A 20,837-nucleotide genomic window follows, 5' to 3' on the forward strand; every position below is an offset into this window, starting at 1 on the left:
AAAAAAAAAAAAAAAAAAAACTGGCACAACAAAATGAATAAAAAACGAACCCAAATATCACAATCAGAGAGCTATATCTAGACCATCCAAAGCCATTTTACCAAAATGATACAACCAGCCATGATGGCAAACGACTAACACAATAAACTGTTCACACCTTAGAAGGAACTAGATGCACAAGACGAAGATCCAAAGCATTGAACCAATTGCTTCACTTCATTATAGTGTCAAGTAGTAAATGGTAAAAACAATCTAGTAAAAACTTACCTACCAAATTCCCAAGATATATATTTTCATAATGATGCTTCAAAGGTCAAATTGTAGCGAACCAACAATTATCCAACATGTGCCCACCAGAGATAGCATCCATGTTGATGGCTTTAACGAATTTCTTTGGTGTTACGGATTTCAAGTATGTCCTGGGGCACCAATTTTTTCATCATACGAAAGAGTGTAGGATCTTGACCTTCAGCTGAGAGTAGATCGACTACTATAGCTAAAGTAGATGCATCTACTGAAAAGCCCCTCTCAATCATTTTCTCCAAAAGTAATTTTGCCTCATTGTAGTCCTTTGCTTTAAAGAATCCACAGACCATAACATTGGAAGTTGCATGATTAGGCATACAACAGAAAGTTTACCAAATAGATTCTTTGCCATCTCAAGCTTCCCATCTTTGTAAAGTCTATCAATTAAAATATTATGCATAGTAATATCAGGATTTATGCCACTGCATTCTAGCTCCTGAAACAACAACAATGCTTCATCAATATGGCCATTCTTGGATAATCCATCCAGTAATACACAATAAGTATAAAAATATGGATGCTGACCCTTAGCTTGCATCTCATTCAGAAGTCCTTGAGCAGTAAAACACCTACCAACCCCAAACAATCCCTGCAACATAGCATTATAAGTAGGAATTGTGGGTTTCAATCCTTTACGAGGCATTTCTCGGATAAGATTCATGGCCACTTCAATTTTCATATTCTTGCAATACCCATTGATTAAAATGTAATAGCTAAGAGTGTCGGGCACAATGCCATTATCCACCATGGAATGAAAGACTTCAATTAATTGCTCTGTCTATGTGACCTAGCAAACAATAACTATCCATGAGTTTACTGTATGTGACCTTATTAGGAACCTCACCTCTTTGGACCATGAATTCAAGAACACTCTCTATTTCTTTTGACATTCCATTCTTGAAAAGCGCATTTATCAATGTATTAAAGGTAAGAACATTTGGAAAAACATTCTTGTTTGTCATGTCTCTCAACATTCTTGTTGCTTCCTCCCATCGGCCTAAATTACATAGTCTATGAATCAAAGTGTTGTAAGTGATCACGTTCGGTGTAACATCTTGCTGGGTCATTTCCACTAAGAGGATCAAAGCATCATCAACAATTCTGTCCTTACAAAGACCATTAATAATTGCGTTATACATCACAACATTAGGCTTATAGTTCCATTTTTGCATACTCCTAACGATCCATATGGCAGTTGTAGTATTTTCCGTCTTGGAAAGCCCATTTATAATAGTACCATACATAACTTCATTAGGTTTGATTTCTCCCTCTTCCACCAATTTATTGAACAATTCCATGGCCTTGTGTCACACACCGGCAATGCGGAAGCCTTGACAAAGATATGCAAGTGTGTGTGGCGCTAATTAACTCTCTTCACTAGCCCGCCAATAAAGCTCAAAAGGTTTGCAAAAACAAGCAAACACAATATTAGTTTAGGTGATGAGCCACAAGATTGGAGACAAGCCACAAAATAGCAATCAACAAGCTAAAATTAAAGTAAGCAACAATTGAAAGGCTTTGCACAATTTAAAGGCGAAATGAACTGTTCATTACTCAAAAGAAGACATTACAATAGTTAAACAATGCACTAAAAGTGCTACAAGAGTTGCCTTACCATAAGCTAGGTTGGGGTACATTAAAGGCACAAGTGGTTTAGTTCAACACTTGGGTACCCCCTCCTTAATATAGCTTGTTAAGCCTTTTCTTAGCTGGCAGGAGGAAACATCCACTATATTTGAGGAGTCATAATGGATTTTTAAAAATTCAACAAAAAGAGAAAAATTACAACTCTTGTTCCCAAAACACCTTTAATACTAAGGTATTTACATAAAAATTTACAAGGCAAAAAGATTACATTTGACCCTCTAAAAGTTGGCCTAAAGTTGCTACTTGGTGGCTAGGTTGCTTCATGGCATGTCTTGGACTATCTTGCACTATGCCTTGGGCCTTTGCTTGCACTTGCACCAACAACTTCTTAGGCATGTCTTTGGCTCTCCAAAGGGCACAAATGTGTGTGGCATCAAGGTGTTGACCCTTGGATGGGCGCCCCTTGACACCTTGCTAGTCTTGTCTTCTAGAATGAAACCATTCATTAGAGTGTCGAAAGTATATATAGATGGTACATAACCACGTTTGAAGGAGCTAGCTAAGACAGAAAACCCATAATCCACTCGATTCAAGTGGCAAAGGCAATTAATTACAATAGTGAGGGTATATTCATTAATCTAAATACCCAACAAGCACATTTTTTGGAACAAAGAAATAACAGTGGAATAATGCTTCATTTTGGCAATACCACTTAACAGCTGAGTGAAGTTGATAACAAAAGGCAGGGGTTGCATGCGGACCAAGCAATGGAATAAAGTAAGAGCATCATCGAGCTTATTAAAACCCAATTTGGATTTCTCTAACAATAATTTCTGTAGTTGCCCCCGATTACGAGGGTTAGGGTTTGTTGAAATTTGGGTATGGAATGATGCTGAAAACAATGGATTAAACTTGAAGTTGAGCGAGGGAAGAAGAGTGGTACCTTTTCGGTAATTATAAGCAAATCTTCGTGCGAAAAGCAAAGAAGCAGTAGAGATTTCTTGCATCTTTGTCACTCAGAAATACTTGTTTTGATTGCGATTAAGTCTTGAGTGATCTGACCATGGATTCATCAATTCGCTACAATCACTGAGACCACTTTGCTCCTCCTTTCTTTTTGCAGCTGCAGTTGCTAATTCTGTTAAATAAAAAATTCTAACAGGGAAATATTTGTAATTTTTCAAATTACAATAGTAAATCCATTTTTTAAACAAATCTCATATAGTGTATTTATAATTTGTACTTTTTTAAAAATAAAAAGTAAATGAAAAATTTACAAAAAATTAGTAAATAAAGAGAAAATTACTTAACAGTGGCTGGTAGAAAAAATAATTGCAAAAGGATGGTGAGTGCAACTTTTTCTGTGTAAAAATTCACAAAAAAAGTTACACCCCTACACTTGGTCTTATGGCCTGAATAGTAATTCCCTCAAAATAAATTAGGGTTTGACTAATAAAATAAAATTTTAAATTCTATCAATTTAAACTTTATAATTTTAATTTATTTTTAATTTAATGCATTTATCTATTTCTAAATAGTAAAATTGATGAAAAATAATATTTTAAAAAATAAATTCAACGATTATTATATTTTAAACATTTTATATATACTTATATTGAATTTAAGGACTAAAATATTTTTTTTGTTAATTTTATTTGACAAAAATAAACAAATGGTTTAGATTGAAAACAATTTAAAAGTTTAAATTTTAAATTGATAAAAATAAAATTCTAGATTTATTTTCTTACCATGGTCAAACTATATTTTTTTTATATATAATTTCTTCAAAAATAAATTTTTGGGAGTTCTACTTTTTTCTTTTATTTTTCAAACTATTTACCAATTTTTAAAAACTCAACTAGACACTCATTACATGATTAATAGGGAAAATTAGTAAAACATTCCTCTCTAATTTTGTGCAGTAGGAGAGGTCCAAGATATTTTTTTTATTAGTTAAGGCCCCTCAATGAAATTTCTCTGTGATCATTCCAGAGAAATTACTTGAATTATTAACTGAAATATATTTGTGACATTATTAAAATTTGTTAATTGATTTGATAATTTATTATTTATTATTACACTAATCTACCGATACAGATCTAATTGTTTCAATGGTAAAATCAACTCCAATGAACTCCAACTAATAGTAGTGTTTTTTAGATCTTACCCATCTTGCTCATCTTTGTCTCCATTTCTGTCTCTTTATTTTTCAAACCAAATCTATTGCAAATTTATTTTTTAATGATAAATTTATCAGTCTTTAGTTTTGTGTATGTATGTACGATGTGAGTGTCTTGTGAGTAAGTGAGTATAAGTATGAATGTGAATTAGTGATTGACATCTATAATTTTTTTACAAATCATTCAATAATAAATTTATCATTGATGTGTTTAGTGAAAATTATCATTGAATGTATCTTTAATTTTTTTGTTGATCTTGTATTGATCTATGATATTGAAGACTAATGTGAAATATTTTATAATAAAATTTTATTTTTCCTCCTCTTCCCCCTTCTCTCTTTGTCTCTTGTTGGTACTAGAGCTAAGGAGGTGGTGGTAGTAGTCAAATAGTGAAGATGAACATTTGTTTTTGTTAGAAAATGATCAAAAAAAATATCACCAAAAGTTGTTTGAGATTAGAGATAATTGCTGGAAGTTAGAAACAGCTACCGGAGGTCAGAGGAAGTTATCGGAAGTCAAAGATTGTCGCTGGTGACCGGAGGTAATTGCTGACAGTAGAGGGCATCTATTGTAGTATTGCAGCCTCGTCCCTGGGTTTAATTAGACTATGTTTGGATCTCAAATTTTTAGAGGAATTAGGAGAAAAAAAAAAGTGAAAAAAAGAAGAAGAAAATAGGTGGTGTGTAGTTAAGGTAGACAAGTTTCACAATTCCCTTCCATTTTCTGTTTGCACAACGAGGAGTTGAGTTCCATGGTGATTGTGAACATAAAGCAGAAAACTTAAGTTCAAACACAGCCAGCAACAGAAAGGTTGGCTAGTATTAGTGTTGGAGGATTTAAAATTGAGAGGACCTCGTTATGGTAATTTGCGTATTTTCTAGTCTCTGTTGAGTATGAGGATTTGGATGTTTTCGTTTTTTCACTGGGGTCAGAGGAGGAGGGGACTTGGGGTTTAAATCCCGTGCTAAAATTTTAATGTATCTTTTCCTTTTGTCGTGATTAACATTATACTTATTTCTATTCAATGTTGCAGTAACAATTTAATTTTCTCAACAATCGATATTGTAACATTTAACTCAGAAGTCTATGATATAAGAGGTTAAAATGAACTTACGATTCAATAAAGTTGTGATTCCGTTGTTTGGTGTGTTTTTTGATGTAGATATCCCCATGATGAAATGGGTACTACCATATTACACACTTTACACACTTATAGATCTACGGCTAAATTTTCCTCCTCAAATTACCAAAAACCATTACCAATCTTAGATATTTGTTGTCATAGTTTTTTTTTTTTTTTAAAAAAAAAAAAAAGAAGAAGAAGAAGAAGAAGAATAAGAATAAGAAGAAGGAGAAGAAAGAAAGAAAGAAAGAAAGAAAGAAAGAGATTTGAATCAATTAAGGGCAAAATAATAGAACGACATATAAAAAAAGACAGAAGAACAAACAGAAAGAACATTTTCAATTTTATAATATTGCAATCGACAAATGGCAGTACAACTTGAAGTACCTAAATTGACTTTTTGAATCCTGCCAAATGACCTCAAGCCCCAATTCATTGCACAGAAGCATGATTATATAGCATCTTCTACCTCAGTTTCGTTTTTGGTAGTGGACAAAAAACAATGTAAACAGCATCATTTGCAAGCAATCAACCAAGAATCAACTGTTTCAAAGTAGAACCCATCAATTCCTTGTCCTAAAATGATCCTCCATTTTTTCCTTTCTCTTATGGAAACAAATCTATAAGAATCATATTCCAATTTAAAAAACTAAAATTGTAAATTGAACCTTCATTTCATCATAGGCAATTTATGCTTAAGACAATTAGTGTAAAATTGAAAATGATAAAAACAATAAAATAAATACTTACCTAGCAAATTCTAAGAAGACATATGACCGCCAAAGATAGCATCCGTGTTGATAGCTTAACAAATTCCTTAGGTGTTATCCTAGGGAACCAATTTTTTAATCATATGAAAGAGAGTATGATCTTGACAATTGTCTGAGAGTAGATCCACTACAGTAGCCAAAGTATATGCATCTGCTGAAAAGCCCCTCCCAATCATTTTCTCCACAACTATATTTGCTTCACTGTGGTCATTTGCTTTAAGGAATCCACGGACCATAACATTGTAAGTTGCATGATTAGGCACACAACCGGTCTCTTCCATTGTCACAAGTAACTCTTTTGCTTCACCCAATAGTCCTTGCTCACAAAATCCACCCACCATCATATTATAAGTCATAATATTAGGCCGTAACCCTTTAGCAGAAAGTTTGCCAAACAGATTCTTTGCCATCTCAAGCTTCCCATCTTTGCAAAATCTATAAATAAAATACTGTGCATAGTAATATATCTGTGTTCTAGCTCCTGAAACAACAACAATGCTTCAACAATATGGCCATTCTTGGATAATCCATCGAATAGGACACAATAAGTATAATAATCTGGAGTCTGACCATTAGCTTGCATCTCAGTCAGAAGTCCTTGAGCAGTAGAACACCTACCAACCCCAAACAATCCCTGCAACATAGTATTGTAAGTATCAATTCTGGGTTTCAATCCTTTGCAAGGCATTTCAAGGAAGAGATTCATGGCCTCTTCAATTTTCATATTTTTGCAATATCCATTGATCAAAATGTTATAGCAATGAATGTTCGGCTCAATGCCCTTATCCACCATGGAATGAAAGACTTTTATTGCTTTGTCCATTTGGCCTCGCAAAAAATAACCATACGTCAGTGTACCGTATGTGACTACATCGGGACCAACACCTCTTTGGACCATGAATTCAAGAACACTCTCTGCTTCTTTTGCCATCCCTTCCGTGCATAATGCATGCATCAGTGTCATAAAGGTATGAACATTTGGAAAAACATTCCGGTCTGTCATGCCTCTCAACATTCTTGTTGCTTCCTCCCACCGGCTTAAATTACATAGACCGTGAATCAAAGTGTTGTATGTGATCAAGTCTGCTGTAATATCCTGCTGGGTCATTTCCACTGAGAGGCTCAAAGCATCATCTACATTTTTGTCCTTGCAAAGACCATCAATAATTGTGTTATACATCACAACATTAGGCTTATAGTTCCGTTTTTTCATACTCCTAAAAAGCCCTATAGCAATTGTAGTATTTCCTATCTTGGAAAACCCATTTAAAATAGTCCCGTAGATAACTCCATCAGGTTTGATTTCTCCCTCTCTTACCAATTTATTAAACAATTCCATGGCCTTGCCAGTCTTGTCTTGTAAAATGAACCCATTCATTAGAGTGTTGAAAGTATGTACACATGGTACATAACCAAGTTTGAAGAAGCTACTTAAGACAGAAATCCCAGAATCTACTCGATTGGGTATAGCCATCAACCCTAATACCCAACAAGCGTATTTTTTTAACACTACAAGGATTTACACATTTGGCGACCACTTTTGCCGACCAAAAAAATTTTGGTCGCAAAAAAATGGCATTTGGCGACCAAATATTAATTAGTCGCGAATGATCATTATTTTTGGCGACCAAATATTAGTGGTCGCAAAAGAACATATTTTGGCGACCAAAAAATAAGTTGGTCGCAGAAAGTGGTATGCTTTTGCCGACCAACTATAAATTTGGTCGTGAAATGTCACATTTTTTTTGACGACCAAAATTTTGGTCGCCAAAAACTTATTTTCAGCAACCAAAAAAAATTAGTCGCCAAATTAGCACTTTTAGCGACTAATATTTTAGTCGCCGTTGATTGAGATTTGGCAACTAAAAAAATTTGTCGGCAAAGGGTACATTTTCTGCGACTAATCTGGTATTTTGGTCGCCAAAAATTTGGGAGGGAATTTTGAAACGTGGGGCGGGAATTGAAATTTTTTATCTTTAGAATCTGTTAGCTCACACTTTCTCATTTTCTCTTCTTTCATCTCTCTTTGAAATAGGTGCGAGACAAGCGAACAAACAACACCGAACCACGCTCTCTCTCTCGTCTTTGCGTTCGATTCGAACCCTAGGCACATTGAATCAATCATTCGGAGTCTCTCTTGGATCTTCAATCAACTTATACATACACAGAAGAACCACTACAACAAAAAGTGTCTTTGGAGACGAAAACTAATGACGAAAATAAATTTTGTCACGAAAGACGTACCTTTTAGTGAAGAAAATAATTTTTCGTCTCCAAATGTACCATTTTTAGAGACAAAAATAAAATTTCGTCACCAATCTGCATACATAATAAAAAAATTAGGTGACGAAATTATTTTTTGTCATTATTTATATTTTTTTTGTCACTAAAGATTTTCCCGCTAATTTTTTGGATGGTGTCAAAATTTTCAGACTTTTGGTGAGGAAAAAATTGGTCACCAATAATAAAATTATTAATGACGAATATATTTTTGTCACTAATAATTTTTAATATTTTAATATTATTTAGTGAGAAAATTATTTTCGTGACTAATAATTTTATTTTTAGTGAGAAAATAATTTTGTTACCAAATAAATAGTTTAGTTGCTAAAATTTTTTAGAGGGAATTGAATATATTGGAGCCTAAGATATATCAGTTCTTCTCACACACAGATTCCAAACCTTACCCTACATGACCTCACCTCCCCCTTTCTCTTCTCTCACGCCTCACGCCTCTGTGTCTCTTCTCTCTCACGCCTCACGCTGCCCTCCTCTCTGTTACTGGAGCATCACCGCAAGGGTTAGACGAGCACACCGTAAGGGTTAGCACTACCATCGCTTTGTCTCGGGTAGGTATGTCCTTTATTTCACCCTCTCTCTCTTTCTCTCTGTGTGTGTGGGTGTGTGTCTCTGTCTTCCTCTCTATGTCTCCTTCGATTTGGGGCTAATTATTTTCTTCATTTTGCTCACTATTTGACATTAAACAGGGGAATTTGGGGCTTTATTGGCATCAAACTGGAAAGGGTATGACCCTCTCCTAATTTCTTTTTCTCATGTTTTTTCTATTACTTAAGGGGATCGAAAAGGCATTGGTAGCATTATATAATGGGTTTTATTGGACTAGGATATGATTTTGAATATTGGTATATTAATTTGGGATTTGATTCCACAGTTTCTTTCTCTTCTGATCTTTTGGTGCTACATCAAGTTTTTTTTTGACCTTTGATAATGATCCTTTTGATATGTTTCCTCATTCTCACACATATTGGGTTATCCACTGGTTCATTGGTTGAAATTTTGGTCAAATACTGTGACAATTTGTTGAATTGATTAAGTTAATTTTTCTTTTTAGTTAATGAAATCTTAGTTTCAAATTCACACCAATTCAGGGTATCCGAATTCAAGGCTTGAGGGTTTTGATTAAGAATTGGATTAAGGTTCGAACCAGGTTCTAAAATTGGAGCTAAAGCTCATTTACTGTGTCAACTTTTCCCCTTCCTCTTGTACTTTACCAAGAAGGGGAAAAAATTTAGAAAGAAGAGAGAATTGTTTTGTACTATGCCTTGTTACTCATGCCTTGTGTTTGTCTTTGTTTATATGTTTAGAAGAGAGAATTATTTCAAGATTTGGATCCACTGTTGTCGAACACTTTGGTACTATCACTGCCCTCTTGCAGGTATGCTTTATATTGTTCATAATAATATTTTGTAATCAGTTTTTTGCCCCATAATTGATGTTTGCTGCAGTGTTCTTCATTAATCACTGGCTAATCTGCTTCTCAAAGAACCTACCTTAATTTTCTTTTCCATTCATAATTTATTTTACTAGAAAATGCTGTTTGTCTTAGCTTTTCTTTTGTCTATCAGACATAGGATATGTTCCTTTATAGAGCACATCAAACAAGGTATATGTTCCACTCTGTCTTGTGGCAGCAAATCGACGGTTTGTGCTATTGCAGCGTTGATTATACTGGTGACCTGTGCATTTATTGTTTATATATCTCCTGCTGTGCACACGTTTTTGCATTGATCGTGCAAATTCTGAGTTCTACTTGTGTGTTACTTGATTATAGGATATGACTAAGAGATTGAAGTAGTATGTGAACTTGGTGGTGTTGATTTGGTGAAAATTGACGGCCTGATTCCTATAAAAAAATTATTTTTTGGGCCTAATTATGATGATTTGGTAAGTATTTACTATTGCAAATTATGCTTATTTGGATATTTTAATTTACAATTGGATGAATTTGCTTATTGAGCTAGCAGAATTATGTTGAAACATTTCTAACTTGGATGCACTATATGCATATTGTCATGTATTTTTTTTAGTTGTGGAAATTATTAAATCATATTTTGTTTATAATCAATCATTGAATCTTGAAAGGAAAACAAAATCCTACAGAACAGGATGTTGTTTTGTTAGAGAATGCACCGAAGTAATGGAAAAGAAACATTGACTTGACTTCAAACTGCTCTTTTCATAGATGACAACACACCACACAATGACAGGAGAAACATTGACTTGACTTCAAACTGCTCTTTGCAAATTAGTTGTTAGTTTGTTAAAGGTTAACTATATTGTTTAGTTAGACAGTTATAGTCAAGTTAGGTAATTATGGTTATGGTTCATTGTTTTTCCCCCAACAATTTTAGCTTCTTTTTTCTATTGACAAATTCGCAGCGGGGGTTCTTCTCTCTCTTTGCCCTATAAATTGCAATTTATGTGCCCTAATTGATTTTTCCTTGTCAAATGCATTTTTGTTCTTTCCAGATTTCTATTTTAGTGTTAATTCCTCTATTAGTTTCATCCACTAGATCTGTCAATTCAGTTCTGGATTGAAAATCTGGAAAATATTTCAGAAAGGAAATGACATTTTAAAAACTGCATTTTTTCACTTCAATTAATGAAACTAATAGAAGTCACTTCAGTTATGATTTTGTTAGCTTTCTGCAACAAATTAAGCATTCAATGATCATACTGAGAATTCTTAGCAATAAGAATTAGTCCCTTGAGGTAACGGACATTGCTTGTACCTGTCATCGTATTCTTGTTCCAAAAACCTTTACTGGTTTTTCTTTTGTGTCTCAAAAGGAAGAAGGAAAGAGAAAACATTCACAATTATCTATTTTTTGATTTTGAGCTTCTTGAGTTCTGAATCCTTCTGTTTGTTTTGTTGCTACTAGTTTCATTGATGTCTTTTAATCTAGTACCTCTGTTGTGGTGTTGATGGAAGCAACAGGCCTGGAGATGGTGAATTTTGTTAGAGTTTTTGTGTTCTTGACTGACCATTTTGCCCTTGTATTGCCAGCTAGTTTTTGTAGACTTAGTTTCAGCACTTCTAATAAAACATAAATTCTTCTTGATATGGACTGACTAAATTAAGGCCCTGAAATATTATTTCATTGTGTAATATTTTTCAGCCGATCTTTCAAAGGTATCCACGACCTGAGAAGGAGTACCAGTCCTCTCTTATGTAGAACGACAGGTCACTAGATTTGGTAAGCATCTCATTTGACATATCCATTTCCTTCTTAATTTTCAGTTGCTGCAATGATCTTCCTAAAATACCAATTCTTTTCTGCTATTTTAGAGTAGTTTCCAAATAGATATATATTTTACTCTATTTGTAATTTGGTAAATGACTTTCATTCTAGATTTGTAAAGATAAAGATGAAGCTGAGCAATGGTTTATTGGTTTAAAAGCATTAATTTCGCGTGGTCATCAACGGAAGTGGAGAATGGAAACAAGGAGTGATGGTATTCCATCTGAAGCTAATAGTCCCCGAACATACACTCGAAGAAGTTATCCTTTGAACTCTTCATTTGGTAGTGGTGATAGCTTGTAGAAGGTATAATTTCTAGATTTGCACACATGCAGAAAGTTCACCTTGAGACACACATAGGCACCTTTATGTAAAAACAAATGCACATGGACATAGTTCTCCTTAAGAATGCTTAAACTGGTCTGCATTTTCCTATAATAAGTTTTACTTACTATTTTCCTTTTTGGTTTCATTGGTTAAAGCCATATGTTATTAAAGCTTGTGATTTCATTCAATTCAATTGAAAGATTGCTGACTGTTGCTTTACACTTGGTCCTCATGTTAAAATTAAAGAAAATCAGAGAAGAACTTGAATGTATTTGCAATCTGATGTAATTGCTCTGCTGGACTGAGCTGTGGCTACAACTGCTGTAGCTGCTCTGTTGTTCTGAGCTGTGGCCATGGCTGCAGCTCTACCTTGACTTGTAATGCTTTAGCCAACTGCCCATGTTATGGATATGTCTGCAGCCATGTAGCCCTTGTGTCCTTCAATTGTCTTGTTGATCTGACCTCCTAAACCTGCTGGTAGTTACATAAATATGGTTGACATTCAGATTTAGAATACCTTATCCTACCCTTAGGACCCATTTTTATTTAGCATTCAAGTTTGTATTTTGTTAGAATTCAAGTAATAACAATTTTATCATAATCAGTAAAAATTACCAAGAAAAAGGGTTAATCACATCCATTGATTTCTTGATGAATAAAAACTATGGAAAAACAATAACTTCACAAAGAGGGTAAAAAAAAGAGAGATTGAAATGGAAAAAGATAAGTAGATGTTGAGCTTAAAAATCACACACAACAGTCTGTCACCAAAAGTGACGAAATTTTGATGTTTGGAGACAAAATCAGTCTGTCACCAAAAGTCACGAAATTTTAATTGCAACTGTAGTGTATAGATGGAACTATCACCATTAACCTTAGCCCCAGAAAAAAAAAAAAGCTATTTTAGGAAAACCACTAATTTTTATGTTAAGAACATAGAAATATTTAATAGTGAGGGAGTGGACACCAAATAGTGTACTCTAAACATTAGATTCAATTTAGAATTTCATGCCTTGGAAATGTCTGAGAGGGGAACCAATGAACAAAAGCAACCATTTAAGAAATGCTTTCACTCCATGGGATATTATGGTGGTCTCTTTACATCAAAATTATTGCTACAAATGTGACAGTTTGATTTGGAGACTTCTGGACGCATACATGGATGGATTTTTGTCTATGATTTTTTTGTCGTTGTTTTGTATCATCTCCTAGGTGGATAGTCATGATTAGCTCATTGTTTGAAAATAATCATTAAGGAATTAATGAAGACGAACAAGATCTCCCTATGTGCCCCCGGTGATGTTCAAACAGTGAGAAAAATATGAGATATATAGCAGTCCGCAATTTGTAAATGGCAGAAACTTAAATGAGCCAATTTCTATATACATGTTTGGCAAATGTTGTAAATGAGTGAAGTGATAAATTAGTATGCTCTTTCTTGATATTGATGCTGCCATGATTGTTATTATTATTCTTGTTATTGTTGTGGTTATTATTATATTGTGAGAAGTAGAGAACGTAGCTAAAGGGGTCCACAACAAATTCATTTTCTTACTATTTTTACATACTTTGACTCAGAGTTTGGTAGGTTAATTGCAGAGTATCCATTTCTGATTTTGTGTTTTGTTCAATATTTGTGTGGCTATGAAAACATTGGAGATTTATTCATTCTTTTGTCTAGAACCTGCAAGACTTTACATTTGAAGTCTCTAGCTAAAGAAAGCTTTAAAAAGGAAAGAACAGAAAAAGTATAAAGTTTATCTGGAATTGACATAAAAAAAGTTGAGGAATTGATCTTCTTAAGTTATTGATTACCTTCTTCGTATGACTTTGTAGGGTAATAGCCTTATGAGGATCCTTAATATAGCAGCATTTGCTGTGTCAGGATATTCTTGTACAGAGGGAAGAAATTGCAAGCCATTTAATCCATTATTGGGGGAGACATATGAAGCTGCTTATCCAGATAACGGCCTCCGTTTTATCTCAGAGAAGGTATTTTTAATTGTTGCTTGAAGTTTTAAAATGTTAAGTGCTTCATATATAATATATTTTTTCCAAGTTTGTGATGTTTAAAGTTGTATATGATTCACTACCTTCCTGATCCTATTCTGTGGGAAAAGATCTATAGAAAAATACTGTTATGCTTATCTGTAACTAACATATATAGAAAATGCTATAGTTTTTTATTTTATTTTTTATACTTTAAGAATAGATTTTTGAGTCTCCAAACTAGGGGTAAGGTTGACTACCTATTACCTCTCCCAAACCCTTATAAAGCAAGAATTGTGTACTGGGTACAACCTTTGAAAATAGATTTTTACCTGTGTGATGTGTCACTCAATTGTAGTGTATAGATGGAACTATCACCATCACCATAGAACTATCACCATTAACCTTAGACAGATCTTACCTTTCTCAAAAAAAAAAAAAAGCTTTAACAACCCCCTGTTTTGCCCAGTATGTATCTTTTTATTTTGTTTAAAATTAATCGATATTTTCCCAAAATTAAAAAAATTACCCAGAATTTAAATATACGTATAAGATGTATTCTTTGTATAACCCTCAATCACTAACCTTAAATTTACATTGCACACTTTATTTTCCTTATAAAATTATGCCTATAATTTATTATTTTGTGATAAATGTCACTATTGTACTGATCTAATAGCCTCATATCAGTTGTCTCATACCAATGCAACAAGGTCATACCAATGAAATTGACGCCCGAGGTATTTGGATTTGCAAGACAAGTTTGTTAGTGGAACCAAGGTTGAGTTAGGTTTCCTATTTCATCGATACACTTTGTTTCGTTCCTTGACATCTGTGACCCAATCTTCAATATTGAGAAGATTTCTTCATCCCTTATGGCTTTGATTCATGGCTTTTAACTGTTGTTTTTATCACAAGTAATGCCTTTTTTTTCCCTTCTTTAATTTGCTTTTCCCCTTTTTTTGCATTATGTAGCATTTGTGTATCTGGGACAGCATCTTTTTTTGTGTAAGCATGGGACAGCATCTTAAGCTTGCTTTCATTGCAGGTACCTGGATCATAATCAATTTACTGGGAGAATCCCAGATGCATTCTACAAGCACACTTTCTTGAAAGAAATGTGAGTTTCTGTCTTCAATCACTACAAGCAAATTACAGTTACCCAACACTAGGTCAAATGCTAACTGATTAAATGTTGTCACAGGTATATTGAAGGAAATGCTTTCCGGCCAGGTGTGAACCCTATTGGCATCCACAATATCCAGCACTATGTCAATGGTCAGGTTGTCATCGAATCAGCACGGGATACTCTGGAATCTTGTAGTAAAGCACAAACGGACTCTTATCAGGAGGAAGTTGCAGTTGCTTAGAAACATATCTAGCTTATTCACAGCCTAATAGTTTTTTGGGCTATTTGTATTTTAGTCATGGTGTTTGCATAACATCTTGAATTTGGAATTTGCAATGTTTCTATGGTACCTTCTCATATGTATATATAGAAAGTTTATTTTATATTGTATCAATATTTAGCACTTGAGTACTTCTAGTTTGTGTTTTAAATGAATTATTAGTTTGCATAACATCTTAGGTTTATTATAGATTGAATGAATTATTAGGAATTATAGGTGTATTGTTTTCCTGCTTTGGCGACCAATTTATTAGTCGCGACAAATAAATAATTTTTTTTCGCAAAAAATGACAATTGCTGACCAAGAGTTTTGGTCGCAAAAAATACATTTATTGCTAACCAAAACAGCTCTTGGTTGTGGAAACTCAGTTTTGCCGACCAAAAGTTTTGGTCGCGGAATGTCACAATTGGCGACCAAATTTTTTGGTCACGGAATGTCACGATTGGCGACCAAACTTTTTGGTCGTTGAATGTGATAATTGGCGACCAAACTTTTTGGTCGTGAAAATATCACTTTTCGCGACCAAAGTGTTTTAGCGACTAAACGAATTAGTCGCGGTAATAATATATTTCGCGACCAAAAATTTAGTCGGCAAATCCGACTTTTCCCGACCAACCAAAATTTTGGTCGCGAATTACTTTTGCCGACCCTCAATTGGCGACCAAAGTAGCGACCAAAAAAATTGGTCGCGGATAACTTTTGCCGACCAAAAATAGACTTTTAGCGACCAATTTTTTTGTTGCCAAAAGTGTTAATTCTTGTAGTGTAAACACATAAATAACGGTGGAATAATGCTTCATTCTGGCAATACCAGTTAATAGCTGAGTGAATTGGATAACCGAAGGAAGGGATTGCAATTGGACCATCCGATGGAATAAACTAAGAGCATCATCGAGCTTACCAAACCCCAATTTGGATTTCTCTAACAGAAATTTGGGTAGTTGCTTCCGATGATCAGGAAGATTAGGATTAGGACTAGGATTACGGTTAGGGTTAGGGCTTGGATTGGTTGAAATTTGGGTATGAAAGAGAAGTGTATTACTATCAGCTGACAACAATGGGTAAAAGTTGAAACTCAAATTGAGAGAGGGAAGAAGAGTGATACCTTTCCGGTAATTATGAGCTAATAATCTTCTTCCGGAAATCAAAGCAGCAGTGGCGATTGCTTGCATTTTCTTCACTCAAAAATGGTTCTTTTTGAAACAGATAGACACGAAAAGATTGAAAGTGAGTGCTTGACCAATCTGATCATGAATTCATGAATTTGCTAGAGTCGTTTGATGGAAGAAGCTCTCATTATTGCTACGTTTGGGTTGGGAGGGGAGGAAAAGAAAAAGGAAGAGGAGGGAGGGAGGGAGTGACGTATGAAAACTGATTTTAAATTTTTTTTTCTTTTTTTTTTTTTTTTTTTTATGGTTGATGTCAAATTATTAGTTTTAGGTATTTAATTTTAATTTTTTTGACATTCAATTAAAGATAATTTTACAACTCGTAATAAAGTAAAAAATAATTTTATAGTTTAAACAATTTAAATTATGAGATTAAACACTCTTAAAATTGGTTGTAGAGTATAATGTGATCAAAATAATAAGAAAATTGAATATTTTATTATATGATTTAAATAATTTAAATTTTAGGATAAATTATACTTATCTTTTTTGATATTTCTGACAATTATAGGAACCACTTATGTAATTTTAATAATTACACTAACATCTTTTACTTTTGAAATTATTATCAAGATTTCTCCACTATTAGGTTATTTAACAGATTTTACTGATGTCATGCCAACAATGACAAAATTTCTAATTAACTTTATCTATTCAAATGAGAAATTTCACTCATCTCCTTGAAGTTTTGTATATATATTATCAAAAATTCATATATATTTTATCATTATTTAATAAAATTCTTAAATTTTATGCAATATTAAATAAAATTTAAAACTGTTAAGACATTATTAAATCATTTAATGAAAAAAAAAACTTGATTTTATTGATAAAATACTTTGAAATGAATAATCTCTCTAAAATTAATATTAGATAACATTCTAATAATATATATGACTAATTGCACTGTCACGACCCGCTCCCCGTACCTAATGGTTAAGTATCGTGATGGCCAGTAACTAAAGTTACCTCCGGCCAATTCTTGAACAAATAAATAAACGCAAGCGGAAGAAATATTTAAGTAAGAGTACCAAAATAATCATTAGAGTTTCTATTTTTATTACAAAATTATATTGACCAAAAGGCCGATATTTACATATAAAAAAAATAACATAAAAGTGTTGTGTGTGTCTATTTTGCAGCCCCTCATCTATGACTTTCTAAAAGCTATTTCTGAATTGCATTATTTTCTAAAAATTGGTAAACAACTATAAGCACATGGTAGAGTGAGAAATATTATACCAAGAGTACAAGGGACACGAAATAACCATGGATAATTAGTTAAGCCAAAACATTTAAGATAACTCAGTTTGGTAAATAAATCATTAGTAACCAAATCATTTAAGTAGTAGAAATTGAAATACAGATATTATGTAAATATATAACCACAACTGAAATTATCCTTTAAGTAGCAAAACTAAAATTATGTAAATAAAAAATTATAACCACGGTACTTTGATAAACAAATTATTTAAGTTGCAGAAACTGAAATACATAAATTATGTAAGTAAATGACCATAACCACGGTACTGAACAGAACAGAGCAGAGGTTACAGAAGTGACAGTCCGAACAGAGGTACGGATTCAAGAGGTGACTCGTACGGATTCTAGAGGTGGCTCCCATAATAGTATAGCACTTAGCTCCGCACAGTATTTTGGTCCGTACAGAACAGAGGTCAATGGATCCATAACAAACAGAGAACCACAAAGTAGCTAAACAGAAGCCAATGGTTATTTAAATCGCCTAAGACATAGGACTTCCGTGGTGGTACTTACAAAACATAATTGTATATAAAGTCATAATCAAATATTCTTTAAAATATAAACAAACATATCCATGTGTTTCACTTTCACAAATTGAGTTCAGATAATAAAACCACGTAACTGAAATCTTTATAAAACATAACTTTTATTAATATACTAATAAAACATAACTTGTATAAAACGGATTTTGACAAGTCAAAACATACTTAAAATATTTTATGATGACTCAAAATATGATATAACTTACCTTAACTTTAATATCTTACGTTTTCTTTCTACTATCAAAAACTCTTTTAACTTCTATTATTTTCTGTTCCTTCTCTCTTTTCTTTCTTTCCTTTACTCCTCTCTTTCTTCTTTCTTTTTACGCAGGTTGATCACCTCCACCCTTAAATACGGAGGAGGAAGCGACAGCCGGTTAACACGTGGTAAGCGTCCCTTTCGTTAAGATTTAATTTATAATTATATAGATTTATTTTTATCCTTAATAGATATTTAAGATAATTATCTTTTGACCCAATATTTTAATATAATTATATAAATAAAGTAATTGTTAATTAAATTACACTTTATTTTATACTAACAAAAAATTAATTATTTATTTTGCTATCGCATCCATCATCATCATCATTATTATTATTATTATTATTACTATTATTTATATTTATATTTTGACCCCTAAACTTTTAATAATTATATTGTTTCACAAAATTACACATAATAATATATAATAAATTATATATTTTCTTAACTGAGATTAAATAATATTAGTATAAATTCTACAAAATAATTAAAAATTTGGGTTGTTACATGCACACCACGTAAATAACCAAAAAAATATTATTTTAAGTAATGCATTTATTATTTGAATTTTTTTGAAGTTAAAATAAATAGATTTATTTCTTTCCCAACAATTTACATTACTTATTTATTCATATGTAAAAAAATTATTATTTTATCTTTACTCAATTATATATGATCCTCAAATTTTAATTTTTAACTTTGAGTTATTAAATTTCTAATCGCTTCACAATAAATTAAAATTAATTAATACGAAATGAAAGATTAAGAAATTATTTGAGAATAATAAATAATTCAAACAATTTATCATTTCTTACACGTAAAATTAAAATTAATCTTTACTTGAATGGAGAAATTATTTGAGAAATTAATTGAGAAATTTATTTTAAGTATCATATAGCAAATTAATTGAGTATTTTAGTATTTTAAAATCATTTCTCCATTCAAGTAAAGACTAATTTTATTTTCAGGTGTAAGAAATGAAAAATTATTTGAATTGTTTATGATCTTTCATCCCTTGTTAACTAATTTTAATTTATTGTGAGGCAATTAGATTTTTTTTTTTTTTACTTCTATATTTATTTTTTAATTTTTTTGAGTCATGTAAGGATAACTTGCATTTTTTTTTTTAAATATGCATTGACTAGAAATTTAATGACTCAAAGATAAAAATTAAAATTTGTTACTAATATCTTAACAATTTAGGGATGAATAATTTTCTTACATATGAATAAATAAGTAGGACAAATTGCTAGAAAAAAAAAAGTCTATTTGTTTCAACTTAAAAAAAATTAAATTAAATTAAATTAAATTAAATAATAAATGTATCAATTAAAATTGATAAATATTTTTTTGTTTATATAGTGTGAAATAAGTATTATAAATATTGTGTTAATTATTAGAGTCTTATATTAAACTATTAGGGTGTTAAGTTAAAATATCTATGGATCTTTAATAATATATACGCGAAATTTTTTTTTTGGGTGGGGGGGGAGTGAAATTTTTATTTAAATAGCGTATTAGTTCAAATGAGCAACATGGTCATTTTGAATTAGAAAGTAACGGCGTTTGTGCTAAATTAACAAATTGAAAGAATCTTGATATTATCAGCAAAAGTAAGGAAGATTTCTAAAATTATTGAAATTATAGAGGAGGTCTCTATATTTGTCCAAAACCTCAAGGGAGATAAGTGTAATTTACCCTAAATTTTAAATTAACATTAAAAAAATTTTAAAACAATTTAAAATGAGTATTTTATTTTCACCCATGTGTCTTTTTCTCTTTTTCTTTCTTTCTTCCTAGTCAAACGACCATAGCTATTCCCTTTTATTTTTATTTTTTAAAATTCTTACTTCCACTATACAAATTTATCTTCATTAGCAAAATCATTATGATTTTAGTAATCATAAAAACCTCTTTGCATTGGAATAATGTGGTAAATATATGATCCTGTCAAACTCCACAATAGAATTGTATGAAGCAATATATGATCTTCCCAAACTCCGTAATAGAATTGTATGGAGCACCAAAGTAACGAAACAGAGCTTGGAAATAATGCAAAATGTTGTGCTGGTGTGCTCATTACATCATTCTTTTTGTCTTTCGGTATATTGTTTGACGAAATTTTAGTAATAAAATAGATTTTTAAACAGAATTGCACTGAGAAATTGAGAAAAGAAAACAATAAATATTAAGAGCAATGATTCATAACTCTAAATTTGGAGCTCTAACAATGACTCTAATGATGTGGCATAGAGCAACAAAAAAAAAAACACATGCATTAAATCATTCATGAGTAGGATCCACTGTCACATAAGTAGTGCTCTTATTAGAGCTCTACTTTTAGTGCTCTTAAACATTTTTGAAATA

General features: G+C 32.2%; 1 long non-coding RNA gene and 1 pseudogene across 1 annotated transcript; one reads left to right on the forward strand and one right to left on the reverse strand.

Moving 5' to 3' along the window:
- Positions 1 to 5,449: 5,449 nt before the first annotated feature.
- On the reverse strand, positions 5,450 to 16,744 carry LOC114295276 (uncharacterized; annotated as a pseudogene).
- LOC145793087 (uncharacterized) lies at positions 8,686 to 10,458 on the forward strand. The gene is made up of 4 exons (XR_014333593.1): positions 8,686 to 8,819; positions 8,954 to 8,990; positions 9,572 to 9,642; positions 10,039 to 10,458. It is a non-coding gene; the product is annotated as an uncharacterized LOC145793087 (long non-coding RNA).
- Positions 16,745 to 20,837: the final 4,093 nt, after the last annotated feature.

The sequence above is a fragment of the Camellia sinensis genome, chromosome 6, assembly GCF_055761805.1.
Source record: "Camellia sinensis isolate YWXY chromosome 6, ASM5576180v1, whole genome shotgun sequence".
NCBI classification, from domain to species: domain Eukaryota; kingdom Viridiplantae; phylum Streptophyta; class Magnoliopsida; order Ericales; family Theaceae; genus Camellia; species Camellia sinensis.